This window comes from Schistocerca cancellata, chromosome 6, assembly GCF_023864275.1.
Source record: "Schistocerca cancellata isolate TAMUIC-IGC-003103 chromosome 6, iqSchCanc2.1, whole genome shotgun sequence".
Lineage (NCBI taxonomy): Eukaryota > Metazoa > Arthropoda > Insecta > Orthoptera > Acrididae > Schistocerca > Schistocerca cancellata.
In genome coordinates this window covers 290884672-290899020 of record NC_064631.1, presented here as the reverse complement: position 1 = coordinate 290899020, position 14349 = coordinate 290884672, and the positions used below count along the sequence as shown (strand labels likewise).

Below are 14349 nucleotides of genomic sequence, written 5' to 3'. Positions count from 1 at the left end.
TGTTTTCTCTTCTCTTGTCTTAGAGTTCGTTGTGTTTCCTTGCGGATTTTATAGTATCTCTCCTTTAGTGTAATATTGTCCATGTCTTGTAACCATGCCTTCCTCGCATTTTGCCTCTCCAGTACTCTTTCTTGGCACTTTATATTAAACCAGATTTTGTTAGTTCGTTTTCTTTTACCTATAGTTTTGGAAGCTACATCTTGAATACTGTTTCTGAGGTGTCTCCATCTACTTTCCACGTCTTGCTGGTCACTATGTGTCAGTCTAGATTCCGATAGGTTAATTTCCATTTCTTTCCTAAAGTTTTCTTTTATTTTTTCTTCTGCCAGATTTTCTACATCGTACCTTTTATTTTCGACCCTATTTGTACTTTGTTTCTTTTTTAGCTTTATTTTCATTTGAGCTATGATTAACATATGATCTGTCTCACAATCTGCTCCCCTAAAAGTTCTAACGTCTTTAATACTGTTTTGAAATCGTCTTTGGATGGCGACATGGTCAATCTGGTTCACTACTTTTCCATCTGTTGATATCCATGTCCCTAAATGAATGCGTTTGTGTTGGAATTTTGTGCTGCTTAATGTGAGACCATTTGCCATTGCAAAGTTTATTAGTCGCACACCATTCTCTGAACTTTCATCATGTAAGCTGTAATTCCCAATGGTTGGTTTGTAGATTTCTTCTTTTCCTACTTTGGCATTAAAGTCTCCTAACACTATTGTTACATTATGTCTACTTATTGAATTATATGTCTGTTCCAGTTGACTATAAAATTCTTCTTTCACGTCATCTTCCTTATCTTCTGTGGGTGCATGAACATTTATAAATGTAATATCAAACCACTGAGCCTGAATTGTAATGTGTGATATTCGGTTATTAATTGATTTGAATTCCTTTATTGTGTCAATTGCTGTTTTATGAATGTAAAAGCCCGTTCCAAATTCATGGCGCTGACCGCAGTCTCCATACATTATTGTCCCGTCTCCTATTTTCATTGATCCCGTTCCCTGCCATCTTATTTCTTGGAGCGCTACCAGTTGTACCTTGTATTTTCCTAGTTCGTTTATTAGTATTTGTGCGCTTCCTGGGCGGTATAGACTTCTGACATTCCACGAACCAAAAGAGAAATCCTTGTAACATTGCCAATTTCTGTTCCAGTAAATTCTGTCCTGTTTCCGAGGCATACCTTGGGTGTCCTGACCGGCCATTGTTTTACATGAGTGGGTTGGTAGCCCTCTGCACAACCCCCAACCTGGAGGACCAGGAGTCTTGATTTTGGGGTACTCTACCCCTAGGGATTTGCCTTCACCATGGCTTAACGAGTCTTCCCTACCCGTGCTAGTTTTGGTCCACCCCGGGTATTTTATTTCCCCGGTACCCCCCATATCTGGAGAGCATTCCCCAATCCGCCACCCGGGGAGGCGCCCGATGGGGGACTAGCAACCCCACATGGGGAACAACATTCTGGGATAAATCAAGTTTAAGAAAGTAAGTTTTCATTGCTTAACACTTTGCTGTCCATTAGTCTCGTACAAATCGATTCGCTTGGCACCAGCAGCACTAATTTGAATTACTTGGCTTTTCGCGTGCCGTTCTTGCCATTATCGGGAGATTACAAACTGTTAAGTTTTACTTAACTCATCATTAATCTCATAAGTTCTCAGTACATACATAAATAAATACAAAATTCATTTGTTTCAAATATTTGTTTATTTAAACTTTTTAGAAAAATAATCAATTACAAATTGCACTTTGAAAAGCCGGTCGGCATTATCCAGTTTATTATTGTAGTCAGAAAAACGTAAAAATGATAATATTTGTCTGAATCGGTTGTGGGACATTATTTTGCGAAATATTGGTGTGTCTATCAATGGATTTGTTCACCAATAATCATCAATCCTTGCTTTTTATACAATGCCATAAGGATAGCAATCCCAAACCATTTTCTAAGTTTGGGTCCCGTAACATTGGCAAATTCGGCACTTTTTTAATCTAGTTTCCTTCTATTGCAATTTTGACAGTAGCGCTTGTTGGTTTCATTGTTAATGTATTCAACTAGATCATTCCCAATATATAATTCTACGATATCCTTGATGTTCTGTGTATCTTTTGGAAATATGTTTGGACTCGGAGATCCTTCAAATTTACTATTGGTCCTCGGTAAATCAATGTCTGACCACTGGTCACTGTCTTCTTTGTCCGATTCTGAATCAGTTGGGAACCATAGTGTTTGCCGAATTTTTCTTGGATGTATTTTACTGTCTTCTGACGATTCTGTTTCACTTTCATTTTTTTTAATATCCAATGTCTTGTTCCCAATCAGCCAAGTTGTCAGAACATCAGACAAGACATCTGCACATTCATCGTAAATAATCATATTGTCTCTTTTGTCTGCCATGATGAAAGGGCACAAGTACTTATAAAAACAAAAAACTTGTTGACGTGTGTAACTTATGCTACATAAACAAAACACCAACAGAATGCAAAAGATACTAAAGTGCTGTCACCAGCCACTGCACAATATTACGTTCACGACACCACTGTGGTGTCGCTGGATGGCAGTGTGTTAAAAATGTCCTTTAAGAATAATATGTGGTGCTCACCTGTGATCATCTTGTAGAAATTTGTTCAAGGAGTTAGGGATTCTGGCTACTGCGTCACAGTTATTTACTCCCTCATGAATATGTTGTAAATAATCTACTGCAGTTCAAAAGGAATAATGATGTACGTAATTACAATACCAGAAGGAAAAAATGATATTGAAGTCACCCCCTATTACAATGGCATGATCTGGAAAATTACTGCTGATATTCTGCAAGTTCTGTCTGAAGCACTGTACTACTATAGATCCTGACCCAGGTGGTCTATAGAAGCATTCAAACACTATTTTTGACCATTCTTTTATAGTCAGTGTCACCTAGATTAATTCACATTTGGAATCAGTGATAACCTTGTTAGATTTTATCGAATTTTTTACTGCAACAAACACAGTGCCACCATTGGTGACTAATCTATCCTTATGATAAACATATCAATCTGAACTTAGGATTTCGTTGTCGTTGATGTCTGGTTTCAACCAGCTTTCTGTTTCCAATACTATCTGTGCATTATATACTTCAGTAAGCTAAACTAATTCTGAGACCTTTCCTTGGATGCTCCTGCAGTTTACTAAAATCATATTAATCTTTTCTGTTTCTGATGTACGAGGACCAAGATCTGAGGTCACTGTGGCTGATTTAATAGGCAAGTCATCTTTGAACCCAAGGGAGGGGTTCTGTAACGTAAAAAAGCCCCATGTGCTCTCCACATGTACTCTGCTACCCTAGTAGCCACTTACTGTGTGTAGTGCGTGCCTGACCTGTTAACAGGAACCCTAAAATTCTGCACCCAATATCGGAGGTCGAGAAATTTGCATCTGATACTGTTGCAGAGTCGTCTGAGCCTCCACTGTGCACCAGAAGACCGTAATCAACCCTGGGTACGATGCTACAAATAGGCAGCTTAGCCTGCACCCCGTGTTCATTGCTAGTTGCCTTCACCAAATCAGTCAGCTGCTGAAAGGAACCAAGGATGGCCTCAGAACCCACGCAGCTGGCGTCATTCGTGTTGACATGTGCCACTACATGCAGTCGGCCACACACAGTGCACTCGTTATACGCTGGCAGGTCCTCCTCCACATCATGGATGAGATCTCCTGGCAAACATACAGAGTGCACACTGGAATTCTTTCCCACCTTGCCTGCTATCTCCCTGAGGGGCTCCAACACCCACCTAACATTGGAGCTCCCAATGACAAGTATACCCACCCTCTGTACTTTTCTGTACCGGGCAGGAAAATCGACCGTTGGCTCAACAGGAGAGGCATCCCGTGATGGCTCAGAGTTATCAACAACACTGGGAAGCACCTTGTACCTGTTGCTAAGACATAGGGAACCGACCACACGGCCTGCTCCCTCTTTTGCCTTCCGTCCTGTGGCACATGAACCCAACACTGTCTGCCACCCATTCTGAAATGAGGATGGACGAGTTAGGTGTTGCATATCAGAAGCTGCAGTCATGTCCGGGTCACCAGGGGATTCCAGTGGCACCAAGGGTGTTGCAGGTCTCATCACTGGCACCCGATGTCTACATTTACATTTACATCTACATCTACATCTAAATCTACATGATTACTCTGCTATTCACAATAAAGTGCCTGGCAGAGCATTCAATGAACCACCTTCAAGCTGTCTCTTTACTGTTCCATTCTTGAATGGCGTGCAGGAAAAACGAGCACTTAAATATTTCTGTGCGAGCCCCGATTTCTCTTATTTTATTGTGATGATCACAACTTTGAGCATTAGCTAGAAGCTTGTTGATAGTAGCCAACGCAACTTCCACCTGTTTTTGGACAGCAGCCAACCCTCCTTGTGTCCGCTCACAACAAGCAGTCCCTAGCTATATCATACTGTGTATAAAATAGATATAAGGCCTCAAATGGTGCTACTGAGTTTGAAATGTATACAAAATATACCAAAGGAGAATAACGTAACACTGAAAGCTGCTGTGCAGATTTCTTACTGTATTCTGAGAGCGCAAGCTATAAAGAGAAATAAATTTCTCTACTGAGGTTGATGTATTTAGAGATACCTGTTATTAGAATTCCTTTTTACCGAAAGGTTACTTCACAAGATAAATATTCAAACTAGAATGCACTGATATAAACTGTATGCTGTCTACTAGAACAAAATTAAAACTTCATGGCGTGATGAAGTTTCTGGTGACAGGAAAATTTACACTAGGAAGCCGCCCTACACAAGGATATTCACAAGATTCAATGCAAAAACAAAAACTACAATTACTTTTATAACCACTAGTCTACACAGTAAAATACTCACATACAGTTCACTTCTTTGGAGAAGCACGTGAAAAAAGCAAAGACTAAATTAGTTTACTGGTTATCAGACAACTGCTGCTGCTGCTGCTGCTGCTGCTGCTGCTGCTGCTGTTGCTGCTGCGCGTCCTCTCGGCTGGGCGGCTGCTGCTACACTGAGTAGTCGATGGTCACTTACTCAACTGAGTCACATGACGGGTCACATGGCGATCTGCAGTGGGAAAATTTATGCTAGGAAGCCACCCTACACAATGATATTCACAAGACTTACGCAAAATAGAAACTACAATTAATTTTCCAACCACTGGTCTGCACAGTAAAATACACACATACCATTCACTTCTTTGCAGAAGCACGTGGACTAAATTAATTTACTGTTTATCAGACACACGCTGCTGCTGCACATCCTCTCAGCTCGGGGATGCTGGTGCATTTCTATCATCATAATCTATGAAAGGTAGTGGGTAGGGATTACTGAATCTTATATGTGTATTAAAATAAAATTATAAGTGTTCAGCATGTAGCCATATTTACCAATTAATGTGCAATTTGAAAGTAAAACGACTCATTCCACATCATAAAGATTTATCACAACTGTTCCGTGAAACATGAGACAAACTAACTAATTAACTAACTAGGTATGTGTGTCTTAACTGCCACATAATATGCGTTTATTTGTGGTCAGGATTGCCCTATTTTGGAATATCAAATAGCACACAGTTATTGCTATACACTCACTTGACTGCTGTCCAGGCTTTGTATTTTTTTGGTTCTCCACCGATTGGTGCAACTGTCCATAGTTATTGGACAGCTATGTCTTTAAGAAACATGTACTCTAAAAAAAGAAGTAGTGAAAATAACAGAAATCGCGTGATTAGACAGAAAATGTTCTAGTTACACTGAACGCTTTGGGAAATTAGTTCTGCTAGTAAACTCTTACTCAACAACAACAACAATAACAATAATCATAACTTGATATTCTCTACCAGTGTCTTTCCCCAGCCTGAAGCCATTCTCAGTTGTGGAGTTGAGGCTACAATCCACCCCCCCCCCCCCTACAACACACACACACACACACACACACACACACACACACACACACACACACACACACACACACACACACAATAAACAAGTGACTTCACATTTAGATTAAAAATACTCATTACTCGGTATTCATGACCCAGGATATATCTGACCCGGCTATACATTCCCATCACACATCACATTACTATTCCCTAATAGAAGGACAGTCCGCTGCGCATGGTCTGCAATAGCTTACTCGCTTCCTGCAAACGGGGTCCTTCCCGCAAATGAGGTCCGATTCCCGGTGGGGTCAGGGATTTTCCCCTGCCTCATGATGACTGGGTGTTGTCGTGTCACCTTCATCATCAGCATTCATCCCCATTATGGTCGCAGGAAGGCAATGGCCAACCACCTCTGCTAGGACCTTGCCTAGTCGGCGGTGCGGGTGTCCCGCATTGTCCCCTACACTCCTCGGAGTATGGGACCTCATCATCAATAGAAGGACCTTGTTGGTCCTTTTAGACTTCTGACTACAACTATGCCTCACTTGCATTTTTTTGCTGTGTTATTAGTGTGTTCATGAAGCCCATGGGTTAGTCGCAAACTTTTGTCCAGGGTCTTCAGAGTGGTAAAGCTGTTGAGGATCTCTAGGCTACAGCTAGCAGACTTGCATTGTATACTGAACCTCTTGCCTGATATGGCAGGATTGACCACATTCTAGACATAGTTTTAAGATCACCTGCTCATTCTTGATAATCTTGGACCAATGACCACAATTACTACAGTGCCAAAGGCCAGGCATGTCTCCAATCAGGCAGCCTAAATGAAGGAGCATTGGCAGACATCAAAGTAACAATCATTTATTACTGCTCTGCAGCAGTTTCACACTTTACCATTATAATAAAGTGGTCAGTTGCGTACACCAGAGCCACATCACCACCACCACAGCTCTTCTCCAAGAGCACTAGCATGGTATGTGTTTACAGGCAACAGTCCAATGAATATCACGTAAACAACTTGTTGTGCTAATGCTGACCTTTCATGGTGATTCAGAGAACTTTTCAAACCAGCCTCGTATATTTCCTTCTGCTTTATTTAATGAAAAATGACTACTTTAAGATACTTATTTTTTGGAAGAAATGTGTCTGTAATTTACAAACTTTCATGAAGTAAGTAAATAGAAACGCTGTGGAAATTACTGTGTTGGGGGAAAACACATTGTGTGTAACTTAAGTTACACAAATTACTATTGTAAATTAAAAATAATTATTGACACAGTTTGAAGAGCACAAATTCCAATAATTTTATTGCAATTTACAATTATTATGTTTTGTTGTTCAAGAATTCTTTTACTAAGTAAAAGGATCAGTGTTCCATGAAGAAAAAGGGAATCGGTGTTCTGTGAGGAATGATTTCAGTTTATTTTGAAAGGAATTTTTATTTTATTGCTGTTTTAAATGACTGGGCAAGCTATTAAATAATGTGCTTGTTATGTATGAAACACTTTTCTGATACAGTGCCTTTCTAGATTGAGGCAAGTGGATATTTACAGATGCTTATCATGTTGTGGCTGTGGTCATGGCTTAATTTGGTGTAGTTCACCAGTTTCATTTGAAACATACTCATTTGCGAACAAGATAGGATCATAAATGTGAAGGCTAGACAGGCTCATTATTATCAACTGAACAGTATTCTTTACATGGTTCACATTTCTTTATAATCCAGACAGTTTTTTCTTCAATCCTAAAATACTCATTTTGTTGTGGTCTGTGTGTCCTCGTAAGACTAGTCCATACAAAATTAATGAATGTTTGAATCACTGTTACCCACTTGCACCCTGGCATAGCTCACACCAGAGCATTCTAATATTTTTGAAGGTTTCATTTCAGGACCTTTCAGATGTCTGGCTGATTTTATATTGCTTTTAACCATATTCCCAGAACTTCAGTTTCAGGAAACAACTTCAATGATTTATTGTCAAAACTTGGTATTGTATCACATTCTTGTGGAAGTGAGGAACATTGGAAACTCATGAATACAGTTTTATTTATCTTGCTGTGAAAACATTTTTACCTCAGGAACTTGACAACCCATTGACATGACAGACAGTTAATATAAATACTGAGTCTTCCTCCCTGTAAACATGTGTTCATGAACCTATTGTACAACTTTACATTGTTTATTTATTAGTAAATAATAAATAATTTTAGTATCCTCATATTTTTCTCAATTTATTTTCAGTGCTACCAATTACATAATGCTTAGGGACATGTATTGCTGCAGTAATAACAATATAAAATACAACATCCAAGATGGCAATGCATAGTTGTCGAAAAACTTAATAGGTAGCCCAAAGTGGTGACTTAGCAATCAGAAGAGATCTCGGGGATATTTCACTTCAAATTTGCTCTTCCCATTAGCAGCTATCATGTATGTTTTCTGTGGTTCTGGTTATTATGAAAGAGTGAGTGTATTACAAAGCTTCATTTTGTCGGTAAAGAATAAACTGAGTGGAACAGAATACATGTAGTCAAAAAATGAAGAGAAAAGCCTAAGGAGTGCTTAAAGAGGACATAATAGTGAGGTTTAATATCTTAGTGAAGGACAAAATAAGTCTAATAAGATGCTCAGCAAGAAAAAGATGACAGACATAAATAAGGTAATGGAATGAACAAGAAGGGAGATATGAGAAGGAATGTGGAACATGGACGGATGTGTGAATGGAAAAAGCAAAGCTGGCGAGAGACTGAGGCATGGAGAAAAAAATGAGTGGAGGAAAAAAGCACAATTAAGAGCAGGGAAAGAGTCTTAAAAAAGAGAAGTGGGTTTCACAGAAATGGGGCAACTAATTAAAACTTTGATTTGAAATCTTCAAAAGGACAGCTAATAAAAAATAGGAGGAGGAGGACTGCCCAATTCTTGTCAACTAATCCCTTGTTTTCTGTCACCATCTTTGTTCTGGCAACCATCTGCCGCCTCTTCCTTCCTCCAATCCTCAGCAGTCCTGTACTGCATCTCCCAAGTTGTCATATAACTGGGTGCTTCACAGTAGCCTTACCATGGTTGTGGAAGTGCATGCTTTTTGAGAGGCTGAAAATAGGTAAAGACTTCATCATTTCAACTTTTACAATTTATTACATGTTTGCAATGTGGTCATTGTAAACTGCATTTTTATTGTAATCATACTCTATTTATTGTATCAGAAGGAAATTCACTTGAGAAAACTGTAAAATCAGAAAGAGGCAGAATGGTTGGCTGGTACTTACTTTCAGGACGTGAAATTCCAAGTACTGAATATATGATACATTAAAATTTAGACACAACTACCTAGCTTTAGGAAGTTGTTGTTGTTGTTGTTGTTGTTGTTGCTGTTGTTGTTGTGGTCTTCAGTCGTGAGACTGGTTTGATGCAGCTCTCCATGCTACTCTATCCTGTGCAAGCTTCTTCATCTTCCAGTACCTACTGCAGCCTACATCCTTCTGAATCTACTTAGTGTATTCATCTCTTGGTCTCCCTCTACGATTTTTACCCTCCACGCTGCCCTCCAGTGCTAAATTGGTGATCCCTTGATGCCTTGGAACATGTCCTACCAACCGATCCCTTCTTCTAGTCATGTTGTGCCACAAACTCCTCTTCTCCCCAATTCTATTCAATACCTCCTCATTAGTTATGTGATCTACCCATCTAATCTTGAGCATTCTTCTGTAGCACCACATTTCGAAAGCTTCTATTCTCTTCTTGTCTAAACTATTTATCGTCCATGTTTCACTTCCATACATGGCTACACTCCATACAAATACTTTCAGAAGCGACTTCCTGACACTTAAATCTATACTCGATTTTAACAAATTTCTCTTCTTCAGAAATGCTTTCCTTGCCATTGCCAGTCTACATTTTATATCCTCTCTACTTTGACCATCATCAGTTATTTTGCTCCCCAAATAGCAAAACTCCTTTTCTACTTTAAGTGTCTCATTTCCTAATCTAATTCCCTCAGCATCAGCCTGACTTAATTCGGCTACATTCCATTATCCTTGTTTTTCTTTTGTTGATGTTCATCTTATACCCTCCTTTCAAGACACTGTCCATTCCGTTCAACTGCTCTTCCAAGTCCTTTGCTGTCTCTGACAGAATTACAATGTCATCTGCGAACCTCAAAGTTTTAATTTCTTCTCCATGGACTTTAATACCTACTCCGAATTTTTCTTTTGTTTCCTTTACTGCTTTCTCAATATACAGATTGAATAGCATCAGGGAGAGGCTACAACCCTGTCTCACTCCCTTCCCAACCACTGCTTTCCTTTCCTGTCCCTTGACCCTTATAACTGCCACCTGCTTTTTGTACAAATTGCAAATAGCCTTTCGCTCCCTGTATTTTACCCCTGCCACCTTCAGAATTTGAAAGAGAGTATTCCAGTCAACATTGTCAAAAGCTTTCTCTAAGTCTACAAATGCTAGAAACGTAGGTTTGCCTTTCCTTAATCTTTCTTCTAAGGTAAGTCGTAGGGTCAGTACTGCCTCACGTGTTCCAACATTTCTACGGAATCCAAACTGATCTTCCCTGAGGTCGGCTTCTACCAGTTTTTCCATTCGTCTGTAAAGAATTCGTGTTAGTATTTTGCAGCTGTGATTTATTAAACTGATAGTTCGGTAATTTTCACATCTGTCAACACCTGCTTTCTTTGGGATTGGAATTATTATATTATTCTTGAAGTCTGATGGAATTTCGCCTGTCTCATACATCTTGCTCACCAGATGGTAGAGTTTTGTCAGGACTGGCTCTCCCAAGGCTGTCAGTAGTTCTAATGGAATGTTGTCTATTCCCGCGGCCTTGTGACTTAGGTCTTTCAGTGCGCTGTCAAACTCTTCACACAGTATCATATCTCCTATTTCATCTACATCTACATCCTCTTCCATTTCCATAATATTGTCCTCAAGAACATCGCCCCCGTATAGACCCTCTATATACTCCTTCCACCTTTCTGCTTTCCCTTCTTTGCTTAGAACTGGGTTTCCATCTGAGCTCTTGATATTCATGCAAGTGGTTCTCTTTTCTCCGAAGGTCTCTTTAATTTTCCTGTAGGCAGCATCTATCTTACCCCTCATGAGATACACCTCTACACCCTTACATTTGTCCTCTAGCCATCCCTGCTTAGCCATTTTGCACTTCCTGTCGATCTAATTTTTGAGACGTTTGTATTCCTTTTTGCCTGCTTCACTTACTGCATTTTTGTATTTCCTCCTTTCGTCAATTAAATTCAGTATCTCTTCTGTTACCCAACGGTTTCTACTCGCCCTCGTCTTTTTACCTACTTGATCCTCTGCTGCCTTCACTATTTCATTCCTTAAAGCTACCCATTCTGCTTTTACTGTATTTCTTTCCCCCATTCCTGTCAATTATTCCCTTATGCTCTCCCTGAAACTCTGTACAACCTCTGGTTCTTTCAGTTTATCCAAGTCCCATCTCCTTAAATCCCCACCTTTTTGCAGTTTCTTCAGTTTTATTCTACAGTTCATAACCAATAGATCGTGGTCAGAGTCCACATCTGCCCCTGGAAATGTCTTACAATTTAAAACCTGGTTCCTAAATCTCCATCTTACCATTATATAATCTATCTGAAACCTTTTAGTATCTCCAGGGTTCTTCCACGTATACAACCTTCTTTCATGATTCTTGAACCAAGTGTTAGGTATGATTAAGTTATGCTCTGTGCAAAATTCTACCAGGTGGCTTCCTCTTTCATTTCTTAGCCCCAATCCATATTCACCTACTATGTTTCCTTCTCTCCCTTTTCCTACTCTCAAATTCCAGTCACCCATGACTATTAAATTTTTGTCTCCCTTCACTACCTGAATAATTTCTTTTATCTCATCATACATTTCATCAATTTCTTCATCATCTGCAGAGCTAGTTGGCATATAAACTTGTACTACTGTAGTAGGCATGGGCTTCATGTCTATCTTGGCCACAATAATGCGTTAACTATGCTGTTTGTAGTAGCTTACCTGCTCTCCTATTTTTTTTATTCATTATTAAACCTACTCCTGCATTACCCCTATTTGATTTTGTATTTATAACCCTGTATTCATGTGACCAAAAGTATTGTTCCTCTTGCCACCGAACTTCACTAATTCCCACTATATCTAACTTTAACCTATCTGCCCGATCAGGAACTTACAGCATGGAATGTAACAATATTCTGAAAAGGATAAGGCCTTTTTAAAAAGTAGAACACGCACACGCGCAAATGCAAGTCACACACACATGACGGCAGTGTCTGGCAGCTGAAGCTTACTTTGTGGCAGTCTTTTTGTTGTGCCTACCTGCGACTCAGCATATCTGCTATATGGTGAGTAGCAACTATCCTTTTCATAATATTGTAGCTTTAGGAACTGTTAGTTCTTTTCTCAGAGAATAAAGAAAGGTAAATTGGGGAAGGTTGAAAAGGAGGGTCAGGTTACTCAGACCTTAGGGACTTGAGTGCTTGATACATCACACAGGCCATTTGTAATCTCATAACTGGCTCCAGTTTTTCTGAATTCCAGAAATAGGAACTAGTTCTCCAACACATTTATGCATCTTTCCATCCTTGTGGACTTAAACAAGCTCCACTTCCTTCACTCCTTTTTCCCTTCATGGAAAGAATTTAATTATTGATCCATATACTTACTCTACTACTTTCTCTCTCTCTCATTTTGGTTTTTCTCTGTCTACTTTTCCCCTCAACTACTAATTCTTGGTTCCACTCATAATTACCTTTCTTATATCTCTACACAAACGAAAATGGGGAAATCATCAGGGCCTGGAAATGTACCAATAGAGTTAGTAAGGTATGAATATCTGAGCAAATTATTTATTAATGCATGTGATATGGGGAGTATATTCCAGAAGAGTGGAATGTAGTTTATCTAAGCCCCATATGTAATAAAAAGGAAGCAAGAAAGTGTGCAGCAATATTTATCATGACATAAGTGTCATAAATTCAATTAGAAGGTCATATGGGAGCATTTTAAAATCAAGCTGGAAAAGATTGTAACTGAAGTGGAAGAATGAAGTGGCTTTTGAAAAGACAGGACATGCTTAAATAACACTTTTACCCTAAGACAGATTGTGGAGAAAAGCTTTCTTTAAGTGGTTATCTACAGCCAATAAATAGTTGGAAAAAAATAATTTTTTGTGCCAATAGCTGTACAGTTTAATTTATTCTCTGCTGGTTTCAGTACTAGCTACCATCTTCTCAGGAAATAATAATGTACATCAGGTGGTCAAAAGTACATCTCTGTCAAATAAGGCAACATCAAGTACATGCATTTTGTACTTGATGTTGTCGAATTGGCAGAGATGTATTTTTGACCAGTTGATGTACATTATCGTTTCCTGTGAAGATGGCAGCCCATAAGAGAAGATGTTGGAATGGAATGTAATTTGATCTTCATAGATTTTGAGGAAGCTTATGACGTAGTGCTGCTAAGGATTTTGTTTGAGGTGCTGTGGTCAACAGTACTGCCAAAAATGTATGTAAGAAGTATCATAAAGCTCTAAAAGTTAGCAGAATGTGTCATTAGAGTGGGGAAAGAAATTTCTAGAGGCCTTCAGAATAACTGAAGGACTGAAACATGGATGCTGTCTGTCTTTAATATGTATGCACAGAAGGCACTGCATCTGGTGCACAGGCATGGGACTTAAGGAGGGAACCAGTGTATGTACACCTTTTTCTATGCTGATGATCAGGTCACTGCAGCAAACAATAAAGAGATTATATTTCAGATGCTTATGAAGTTGCTGGAAGAATATGAAAAGTGGGGTTTGAAAATTAATTTTGAAAAGATGGAATATCTATGTTGTGGAGAGGAGGGAAGTAACTTGGACATTGGTGGACATCAAATTAAGGTTACTAAAGAGTTTTAAATACCAGCATAGTAACCTGTGTAGTATCCTGTCACATAATGGAACATGTGACAGAGATATCCAACAACAGATTAGGCAGGGAAGGGCAGCTATCCAAAAATTGAAGCCCATACTTTGATCCTCAAAAATGAGTGTAAATGTTGAAATGCGACCATAAAATTTACCACGGAACCAGAAGAGACCTAGAGCTTTAGAAATGGACCACTTTCAGAGAGATTGTAGAATTTCCTGCTTAAGAAATGAGGAAATAGAAAGGATGCAGACCTGTTATAGTATTATGGATAGATAGAAGAAAGACAGCTAGGATGGTTAGGGTATGTCAAAAGAATGAAAGAAGCCAGAGATAACTGAAGAGAGCACTTTCATGGAAAGTTCCTGGAAGAAAGTGAAGAGAAGACCATAGAAAGGGTGGCTAAGGGATATTGAAAAAGTGATGCAGAGAAGAGGAATAGATGAGGAAGCAGATAAATGGTGAGATCGAGGCATTTGGGAGCGTAGATCTGGGATGCAGCGACAGCTGTTGTAACCCCATGGAAGAAAG

At 39.3% G+C, this 14349-nt stretch overlaps 1 protein-coding gene across 3 annotated transcripts in view; it reads left to right on the top strand.

The window, feature by feature from the left end:
* LOC126190697 (voltage-dependent calcium channel subunit alpha-2/delta-3-like) overlaps window positions 1–14349 on the top strand; it is a 398470-nt gene that overhangs the window by 293277 nt on the left and 90844 nt on the right. The gene's annotated exons all lie outside the window — the stretch shown is intronic.